The sequence below is a fragment of the Mesoplodon bidens genome (genome assembly GCF_964165515.1).
Source record: "Mesoplodon bidens genome assembly, chromosome: X".
NCBI lineage: Eukaryota > Metazoa > Chordata > Mammalia > Artiodactyla > Ziphiidae > Mesoplodon > Mesoplodon bidens.
Genome location: NC_138163.1, coordinates 88,471,567 through 88,482,746, shown reverse-complemented (window position 1 = coordinate 88,482,746; position 11,180 = coordinate 88,471,567). Strand labels below are relative to the sequence as shown.

Here is an 11,180-nt window from a genome sequence, read left to right as displayed (position 1 = left end):
AAATTAAATAAAATTCAAAATTCAGCTCCTCGGTTGCACTAGCCACATTTTGAATGTTCAGTAGCTTCATGTGCCTAGTGGCTACTGTATTAGAAAGCATAGATACAGAAAATTTCCATCATTGTAGAAAGTTTATTGGATAGTGCTGCTCTAGAATTTCTCAAGAGGTCATGGTTGGCATCTTGGGTGGGAGTTATTTGTGATGTGGGACTTTCCTGTGCATTGAGAGGCTGTTTAGCATTTCTGGCCCATATCCACTAAATGCCAGTAGTGCTCTCCCTTGAATCAATCTAACAGCTAAAACCTGCCCCACGTTTGCAAATGCTCCATCAAGGAACAAAATCATCCCCGTTCGGGACCCACTGAGCTTTTACCTTAGAAGAAAGAATCTCCTGCCTTTGTGGGGATGTCTCCAGGCTGCCTCTGCCTGAAGAGAGGGAAGCTTAGAAAGATGGCTTAACCAGTTAGCCCTGGCTCAGGGACTAACTCTGTACTCCATTTCTCTAACTCTGTACTCCATTTCCCTTTTCCTGCCTTCTCCTGCTGGTCTGTTTCCTCCTTTGGGGGAATGGCAGGAACAAGACCCTGCAGATGGAAAAGATCAAGACCCGTTTGAAGGCTGAGTTTGAGGCCCTTGAATCAGAGGAGAGGGACTGAAGGAATACAAGCAGGAGATGGACCCCCTGCTACAGGAGAAGATGGCCCACATGGAGGAACTCCGACTGATCCACGCTGATATCAATGTGGTATGTGGTATTTGGCTGGCTGCCTGAAGCCTATTTCTGGGCCCTTTGAGGAGGAATAGGCAGTAGTGAGTGCTGTGGACTCTCCTTGAGATGTGGCTGTGGCCAACTTGGGGGAGTAGGCATCAGGCTATGTTGAAATGGAAGAATCCAGGAGTTCTGAGATCCAGCCCTGGTTCTTTCACTGATAGGCTGTATATCACTGGACAAGTTCCTTCTTCTCTCGGGGCCTCATTTTCCTTTTCTGTACCATGAGAGGGATTCAGTCACCTCTGAGGTCTCATTCAGCACTGATGTGCTCTCATTCTGGGAGTCTAGGAGTTGAGAGCTAGCCTTGGGGAAAAGCAGAGGAGGCAGAATGCCTTGGGGATCTAACTTACATTTAGGGCTCCAAAGCTTCCAACTAAGCCAAACAAACCATCTCTGCCAGCCTACCCAACTGGGACTCCCTCATTACAGTCTCTCTTGGAATGTGGGGAATGAACTGCCTGCTATGGTGATAAGTCCCCCACTTTTTAGAGTTATTAAAGCAGAGTCTGAATGATCACCTGTCTGGGCTGCAGTATTGGTGATTCCTTCACCAAGAGGGAGGTTGGAGGTGCTGACCTGTAAGGCCCTTTCCAACCCTTAGAGCCTATGATAATGAGATTTTTTTTAAAATCACATTGGAAGGAGCTAAGTTTCTATTCTTGGGAAACTCATTTCTGTGGCAATATCTACTTCCTGATATTGCCAAGCCTAGGGCCTTAAAGGAAATATGAATGCAATTTGGACAGTAGTTACCTGGGATTTTCTGTGTCACAAGATCACAGGATATCAGGGTCTCATGAGGAGTTGGCACTTCTGCTGCCAGCTAACTAAGGATAGAGAAATAAACAAGGTATTAGTCACAGAGGGGCTGAAAATCTGGGCCAGTGGATCTCCAACTTGAACATGCCTCATGAGTCACTTAGAGGGCCTGTTAAAACACAGATTGTTGGACTTCAACCCAGAATTTCTGATTGCTTATATCTGGGGTGGTACCTGAGAATTTACATTCCTAATGAGTTCCCAGTTGATGCTGATGCTGCTGATCTGGTAACTGCATTTTGGGAACCACTGATTTAGGAGAAAAGCCACCGGCCTGGGAGGCGGAAGCCCTGAGTATTTATGTAGACTTGGCTCCTAGGGAGCATTTCTCTGAGGAAGTTAATTATTCTCTCTGAGTCTCAATTCTCTGATCTGTAAAATGGTGGTGGGTTGCACTACATGAGCTCTAAGGGCCATTCCAGCTCTAAGATGTTATATTTGAATAATAACTACCACTAATTGAGCCTTTACTCTGTGTTAGCCCCTGTACTGAGCGTTTATATGAATTCAATCGTTGAATTTTCACCAAGATTATATGAGGTAGGTATGATTGTTACCACCATTATACAGATGAAAAAACTGAGGCTTGACAAGAGTCACATAGAATACATAGTAGGTTGAGGAATTGATCACAGATTGGTTTGGCTCTGGAGCCTGTGCTATTATCCACTCAGCTGTACAGCCTCGCTGAGAATCTTGGAGTCTCTTCCCTGTGCTTGCCTCACTCTGTGTTCCAGATGGAAAACACATCAAACAGTCTGAGAATGACCTAAACAAGCTGCTAGAGTCGACCTGGCGGCTACATGATGAGTATAAGCCGCTGAAGGAACATGTGGATGCCCTGCGCATGACTCTGGGCCTGCAGAGGCTCCCTGACCTATGTGAAGAGGAGGAGAAGCTCTCCTTGGAGTAAGCTGCCTGCCTTCTGTCCCTGCAACATACACCACACACACACACACACACACACGTGTATATATACACACACGTATATATACACACATAAAGCCTGGTCTGAAAGTCAGGGTACCCAGTCCTAGACCCAGGCCTGTCAGCGACCGACTCATTGCATGACCTTGGGTAAGTCTCTGTGTTGGGCTGTTAGATGATTAGACTAGAATTACTAGCTGGCTTTTAAAGTTCCTTGTGCAATTTTGACAATACAAGACTATGTCTATGACTCTTTGTGTGTGTATGCGTCTGTGACTCTTAAGAGGTCACCTCCCAAGTCAAGGTCTAGAAAGGGTGTCCAGAAACCTTGTAAACACAGAAGGGCGAGCTTTCATGGCCTCCAGGGGCTAGCCTGGAACTGTATCTTAAGACCCAGAGTTAAGAACTAAGCTTACTTTAAAGAGATACAGAGCTCAGTTCAACAGACGGAATACAAGGGAACATACTTCCTTAAGGTAGAGCAGGCTGCCTGTGGAAGTGGTGAGCTTCTTATTCCTAGAGGTATGCCAGCAGAGGCCTGAGGACACTTAATAGGAATACTGCAAAGGAACATGGGATGGAGGGTAGAAAAATGCCCTTGGAGGACTTGGCTAGCCTTGGGATTTTTTTTTATTTTTCTGGGCCTTTCAGAGCCAAGGAGCAGGAGGAGTACCCTTCCCAACACACAGGGGACCTGGTACCCAGGGAGAAGAGCCTTGTGCTGGAGAGGGTGCAGGAACTACCTACAGTGAGCCACACACAGCCCAACTCCCTTCGTTCTGTAGCATGGAGTCCTTAAGAGGGGCAAGGTTCTCCTTGCTTTCAGAATGATCCAGCTAATGTCTCTCATCTCCAAAGTTACTTTGAGAAGCAGAAAGCAGAGTGGCAGACGGAGCCGCAGGAGCCCCCGATCCCTGAATCCTTGGCCGCCGCAGCCGCTGCCGCCCAGCAACTCCAAGTGGCTAGGAAGCAGGACACTCGGCAGACAGCCACCTTCAGGCAGCAGCCACCACCTATGAAGGTGAGTGAGCTGGGTATGGACGGTGGAGGAAGCAAGGTATCCTCAAGCAGCCCCATGGAAGGTTGGGTCTGGAGCTTTGGCCTTACTTATTTGGGGTCTCCCTAAAACAGCCTTCGCTTGGGACACAGAGGAAGGGGTGGTGTGTATGTGTGCTGTAGTAGAGCCACTGGTCTTGTTGCCTCATATTCTCAGAGAGGTTAGAATGCAGGGAGATTGGCAGGCTCTGCTAAAGTATAATTTTCAGAACGTTAGAAACGTGACTCAGACAAATATATAGTGAACCTGTGTCATTAACGAGGGAGCCAGCAGCATTACAAAGCTGGTTCCAGAAGCATTAGAGGAACAGATAATTATATAGTCAAGAAAGGAAAGGAATGCCAAAATAAGTTTGCAATGTTAAATCCAGAACTGGTTAATGTCCTACAGGAAAATAAAACTGCAATCTTTGTGATTACCTTTTCTTTGTAACAAAAATAATTTGCATCTCTACTGGGCAAAAACCTTTTGTGCCTTATCAACATTAAGTCACAGCATCTGGAACCTGGTCAATAGTAAATAGTCAAATAGTATACTATTTAATGGAAAAGTATTTATAGTCAGTGGAACAGAATAGAGAGCCCAGAAATAAACCCACTCACCTATGTTCAATTAATCTTCGACAAAGGAGTGAAGAATATACAATGGAGACAAGACAGTCTCTTCAGCAAGTGGTATTGGGAAAGCTGGACAGATGCATGTAAATCAATAAAGTTAGAACACTCCTTCACACCATACTCAGAAGTAAGCTCAAAACAGCTTCAAGACTTAAATGTAAGACATGATACCATACAACTCCTAGAAGAGAACACAGGCAAAACATTCTCTGACATAAATTGTACCAGTGTTTTCTTAGGTCAGTCTCCCAAGGCAATAGAAATAAAAGCAAAAGTAAACAAATGGGACCTATTCAAACTTATAAGCTTTTGCCCAGCAAAGGAAACCATAAACAAAAATGAAAAGCCAACCTACGGAATGGGAGGAAATATTTGCAAATGATGCGACCAACAAGGACTTAATTCCCAAAATATAAACACAGCTCATACAACTCAATAACACAAAAACAAATAATCCCATCAAAGAATGGGCAGAGGACCTCAATAGACATTTCTCCAAAGAAGACATACAGATGGCCAATAGGCACATGAACAGATGCTCAGCATCACCAATTGTTGGAGAAATGCTAATCAAAACTACAATGAGGTATCACCTCACACCGGTCAGAATGGCCATCATTAAAAATTCTACAAATAACAAATGCTGGAGAGGGTGTGGAGAAAAGGGAACCCTCCTACACCATTGGTAGGAATGTAAATCGGTGCAGCCACTATGGAGAACAGTATGGAAGTTCCTTCAAAGACTAAAATTTGAGTTACCATATGATCCTGCAATCCTACTCCTAGGCATATATCCAGGGAAAACTCTAATTCAAAAAGATAAATGCACCCCAATGTTCATAGCAGTACTATTTACAATAGCCAAGACATGGAAGCAACCTAAATGTCCATCGACAGATGAACGAATAAAGATGATGTGGTACATATATACAATGGAATACTACTCAGCCATATAAAAGAATGAAATAATGCCATTTGCAGCAACATGGATGGACCTAGAGATTATCATACTAAGTGAAGTAAGTCAGACCGAGAAAGACAAATACCATATGATATCATTTATATGTGAAATATAAAATATGATACAAATGAACTTATTTACAAGACAGAACCAGACTCACAGACATAGAAAACAAACTTATGGTTACCAAAGGCGAAAGGGGGTGGGACAGGGGTAAATTAGGCTTTTGGGACTAGCAGATAGAGACTACTGTGTATAAAATAGATAAAAAACAGTGTCCTACTGTATAGCACAGGGAACTATATTCAATATCCTGTAATAAACCATAACAGAAAAGAATATCTATCTATCTATCTATCTATCTATCATCTATATCATTTTGCTGTATATCAGAAGCTAACGCAACATTTTAAATCAACTATACTTCAATTTTTTTAAATAAGTAGTAAATAGTCAAACAAAGAGACAGTCTCCTAGAACAAGGGTCAGCAAACAAGAACCCATAGGCCAAGTGTGACCTGCTCCCCGTTTTTGTAAATAAAGTTTTATTGGCCCACACACATTTCTGCTTGTTTATGTATTGTCTATAGCTTCTTTTATGTAAGGCAGTTAGAGCTGAGTAGTTGCAACTAAAATCATATGACCTGAAAAGAAAGTCCAAAATATTTACTATCTTGGCCTTTACAGAAAAAGTTTATTGATACCTGTCCTAGAGAATTAAATAATCCTTGAGTGAGCCTGTTAGACCATGCTCCAGTATAATGCTTAATGAATATGCAATTCACATTTTGCCTTATTACCAAATTTTGGATATTTTTCCTCAGTACCCCTCTTTGACTTTCACTCCCTTATATCCTTTGCATCCCTTACATCCAGCACAGATCTCGCTACTTGGGACTCACTACTTAGGTCTTGCTCCTTCCTGTTGGGAAATCGCAATTGCTTGTGGGGGTCCCTGGGAAAGATGAGCCATGGCCTAGAAGAATCTGACCACTAACTTGCTTTGTCTTGTGCCCCCCACCAGGCCTGCTTGTCATGTCACCAACAAATTCACCGGAATGCACCTATATGCCCTCTGTGCAAAGCCAAGAGTCGGTCCAGGAACCCCAAAAAGCCAAAACGGAAGCAGGATGAATGAAAAGAAGGAGAACACTTAGAGCTCTGCTGCTCATAACCCCTCCCCTTGGCCAGAGTGATTGATGTCTCCATGTGAAACAACCCTTCCCCACCTCTACAAAGTCTCCTATTTAATGTGATGGAAGCACAACCCCTCTCTCACTTTTCTTTTATTTCTTTTTGCTCTTGGAGTTTCTGGTTTAGGAAGAGATGTGGTTCAGGTGCTAATGACAGTTGTGTCTGAAGATCCCTTCTCTCTCACCCACATTTCAACCCCTGCCCTTGTTTGGAGCTAAGGGAAAGGTGGAAGTCCCAGATGTGATTCCCTGTCTCTTGTGCCTGAGGCCTGGGGCCTAAGGTCTGAGGGCCTGGAGAGGCCCATATCTTGTTTCAGGTGAAGGCTCCAGTGTGCCCCCTCCCTGTACTTTTGCCTTAGGCTCTGAAGGGACAACAGTCTTCTTGCTGGACGTTTCAATAGGCTTGGTGCATTTATCTCCCCCACCCGAAACCTCATCTCATCCTCAAGGCCCGAGGTAGCTTGGACAAGCTCTCCTTTTCATATTCATTTGGGAGGCCTGGCTGTTATTATTGAGCTCACCACCCCACCACCTGGCAGTTTCCCAGATACACTAAAGTTCTCAGCTACCAGGCTATGTGTCTGGGGATCCTAAAATCTGTGGGCTTTTCTCCCATAATAAACCCTAGCTTTTGAAAATCAGTAGCAGATGTTCCCCACAGTGAAATCAGGGAGCCAGACCCACTCCACAAGTCCCGCCTAACTCGTTGCCTAGGTCATTGGTCTGAGGGCTCTGCTATCGGGGCTGCCTTAGGCTGGAGAGGCCCCAGGCTGACATTTGTGTTGCCTTTTATCCAAAACCATTACTCTGGTACTTACTCAAATGGTATATCTTAGAGGTCAGAGTAGTGGGTTGAGATTCAAGTGAATGCCAATCACTTTACACATGCAGGTAGGTGGGACTTCTACTCCAGTCTCTCTTCTCTAAGGCAGCCTCAGCTCAGGTCAGCTTTTGGCCACCCCTTTTCCTGTGGATTGTGCAGGTGGATTTCCCTCTCAAAATAAAAGGCACCAGGCTCCCCAAGCCCTACAGCTCTTCCCTCCTCCAAAGCCACATCTCTAGTCAAGTCACTCTCAAACTTAAGGGACAGGGATGGGGGCTGGCTGACTGAAAAAGTGTTAGCTCCTGGCTGGGGAGGGGGCGGTATTTTTCCTTCCTTTCTTAGCTGTAGTTTTAAGTTGCCACAGTTGTCCGTGTGTTCATAATATATTAAAGGTTCCTCTGCTCTTTGAAAATAAGAGCGTTCTGTCTGTACAAATCCTTTTAAATAAACATTTGTTCATTGGAGTAAATGCTGACTCAGTGCCTACAAGTACCAGGTAACAGAAAAGATGTAATGCCCTTTCCCCTTCTGGGTAGCTCTTCTTTACTCTTATTCACTCCTCCCTACAAGTGAGAAAACCAGGCACACCGCCGCATAATAATTTACCCTATTTTTATAATAATTTCCATGTATGCAGTGACTACTCTGTGTCAAGTCTCTATGTAAGATGCTTTATATAGATGATTGTATTTGATTTTCAGAACAACCTTTCAAGCTAAGTATTCTTATTGCCCTTTTCCAAAAATGTAAACTGAAGCTCAGAGAAGTTAAATAACTTGTACGGAGTTAAACAGACAGCTAGTAAGAGAAGATTCAGGATTTGAACACAGATTTGTCTGGTACCAGAGTCCATTTTTTTCCTACGTTTTCTCCATGATCACTTTTTTAAGCTTTTCTCCCTTTTGGGATGGCTTGAACACAGGAGTAGGTGAAATAACTCTGAACTAGAAATCAGAGACTAGGAATTCAGTGACTGATGCAGGAATGTAAAGGCCTGTTCCCCCATGAGGATACAATAGGGAAAAACTCCGAAGGGTCATCCCAGCTTCAGAGCTCCCCATGGGTGGACTGTGGTTTCCATTAAGCCTGAGTTGCAGTTCAATAGCTCCCTCTGTCCAATCCTGCCTCCTTCTCTTCCCTTTTCTTCTACAAGTGTTGATCCCAAGGGCTCCCTAATTGATATCCTGTGCATTAAACTGTCCCAATGCTTTCCAGAAACCCAACTTCTCTGTGCTTCAGTGTCCTCATCTGGAAAAATGGGGAAAATAACAGTACCTACTTCTGGCACTGTTGTGAGCAGTGCCAGGCATATAGTAAGTACTTCTACCCCTTGTGCCTCTGGCACCAGGTTGATTGGATGAGCGGTCAAAAGAAACACTATTTGTCTTAGCTGACATTACTCTACCACCCCAGATGTTGTTCAGCTACAAGCCTGCTTTTAAGGTGGCCTAGACGCACTCTGGGCAAAGGGAGGACACGCAGCTGTGTAGCTTGGAGTACACCTTAACCTGTATAGCTCTCAGCAGGTCCCTGTAAAGTATAGGAGAAGTGGTCATTGCTCTGCATCTTTGGCACACTGGAGGTCAGATCTGTCAATTCAGTTGCAGCACAACTAGCCAGGTCAGCTGTTTCCCAGGGAACACCTCTGAGTGGGAAGGGAACAATCAAATGTTGAGCACCTATACCTGCCAGCCACTGGGTGGGGTGCTACTATCTCATTTAATTTTTCCGGTTCAGCTATCTGTTGTGAAACAAACCACCCAAAAACTTAGTGGCTTAAAACAGCCACCGTTTATTAGCTCGTGATTCTGCAATTTGAGCAGGACTTGCTGGGAATGGCTTATTTCTGTTCCATGTGGTGTTGCCTCAGACAGCTTGGCTGGGGCTGAAGGACCCAAGATGTGTGCTCTCACTTGTCTGATACCTCAGCTGTGGTGGCTGAAACAGCTGTGGGCTGGATGGGCCTCCCACCTCCCTTTGTAGTATTTTACTCTCCAGGGCCTTTCTTTCTCCATTGGGCCTCTCTCTCCAAGTAGAGTAGTGAGACATTTTTTTTTTCTGTGGCAGCAGTCTTCCCAGAGGGTGAAAACAAAAGCTGCCAGGCCTTTTGTGGCATAAGACCAGAAGTCATACAGCAAAACTGCTGCTGTACTCTATTGGTCAAAGCAAGTCACAGAGCCAGCCCAGATTTAAGGAGTGGGGAAAAGAGACTCCGCCTCTTGATGGGAGGAGCTGCATGTATGCCAGAGATGGGGCCAATTCTTGGTCGTATTTGCAGACAACCTACCACATCATCCAAAAACAACCTTACAAGGAAGGCATTATGCGGGTCTATTTTTACAGATGATAAAACTGAGGCTCAAAAAGGGTAAAATGGTTGCCCAACAAACAACTAGGAAGGGGCAAAGCCAGGAGGCAAAGCTAGGTGTGTCTGCCTTTAAAGCCTGTGTTTCTTCTGCCTAAGAGCAGTTCTTCAGATAAGTCTGAGACCTGGTTAGAGGAGACTAAAGAAAGGAAGAGAAGGAACAAAACAGAGTAAAAGACGAAGACGAGGCACGTGAAAGAGAGAGAGATGAAGGAGGAGGAGGAGTGTAAGGGAAGTTATTTGTTATATTGGTAAGATGCTGTAAAAAGCACCTTCTTCGGGCTTCCCTGGTGGCGCAGTGGTTGAGAGTCCGCCTGCCGATGCAGGGGACACGGGTTCGTGCCCCAGTCCGGGAAGATCCCACATGCCGCAGAGCGGCTGGGCCCGTGAGCCGTGGCTGCTGAGCCTGCATGTCCAGAGCCTGTGCTCCGCAACGGGAGAGGCCACAACAGTGAGAGGCCCACGTACTGCAAAAAAAAAAAAAAAAAAAAAAAAAAAAAAGCACCTTCTTCAACATTCTCATTTAATGCTCACATTAAGTAGCCCTGTACTGTTAGTAGAGCATGTAGTATTACATTTTATAAATGAGACCCAGAGAGGGGAACTGACTTGCCCAAGGTCATTTAGCAGGTTAAGAGCAAAGCCACAACTAGAACCCAGGCCTTCCAATCTGGGAATAACCCAATTTGGGGCTCTCTTTACACTTTTGACACAGTGGGGGTGATTGTATACATGCTTTGTGACAGATGGGTTGCTTTTACACTGAGGATAGGTGCTCACTCCACAGGGGAAGGCCAGGCAATTTTAGCAATTCTGCTCTTAAAGTCCAGTTCCCTGTTACTATTATGCCCCCAGCTTTCCCCTAGCGATTATCAGCATCTTTGCAATGATCAACATCTCCCAAGGTGAACTCTGGGAAGGCTGTTAACTCAGGGCCAGGTGCCCTTATGTTAGGTACTTAACCCCTCTGGGGCTCCAATATCTCATATGTGAGGTAAGAATAGTAGTAGTCCTCTCCTCATGGCATTGTTGTGAAGATTAAATGAGCTAATAATATATGTAAAGTGCCTAGAACAGCAGTTGAGAAGCATTCAGTAAATGATAGCTATGAGGAAGAAAATGATAATGATTATGACTGGCTTCATGAGAGGCCAAAGATGATGATGAGGAGGAGGAGGAGGAAGAAGAGAAAGGGAAGGGAAGGGGAGGAGAAGCATGGGGGAGAAAAGGGAAGAGGAGGCAGGGTACAATAGGGAAGGGGTTGCCCCCATGTAAGGCCTCCCTCAGAGGGAGAGTTGATAGCTAAGATTCATGACTCCTTTTCTGGAGCTTGATGAGATTCCGAGGCTCTGCTGCCACTTGGCACTGAGTCTGTTTCATAGTTATAAAAAGAAAGACACGGGCCCCTCATGGGAACTAGGCAGAAGCCCCTCTTTTCACCACATTCTTTTCTGCTATGGCAGAGGAAAGACCATCCCTATAAAAGAATTCCCCATAAGTGGTCTAGGCTCATGTGCACTTCAGTGGTTTCTGTACTGTGCAGTACAGGGAAATGACACTGACCCAGGAATGAGCCGTTCCTGGGTTCAAATCCCCAATTCTTTACTTATTAGCAGTGCATTCTTGAGGAAGTTATCAAACATTT

General features: G+C 44.8%; 1 pseudogene across 1 annotated transcript; it reads left to right on the top strand.

Annotated features, from left to right (window-relative positions):
• Positions 1–579: 579 nt before the first annotated feature.
• LOC308608938 (zinc finger C4H2 domain-containing protein-like) lies at positions 580–6,906 on the top strand (annotated as a pseudogene). Its single transcript has 4 exons — positions 580–746; positions 2,330–2,501; positions 3,378–3,540; positions 6,179–6,906. The product of its transcript is annotated as a zinc finger C4H2 domain-containing protein-like (transcript).
• Positions 6,907–11,180: the final 4,274 nt, after the last annotated feature.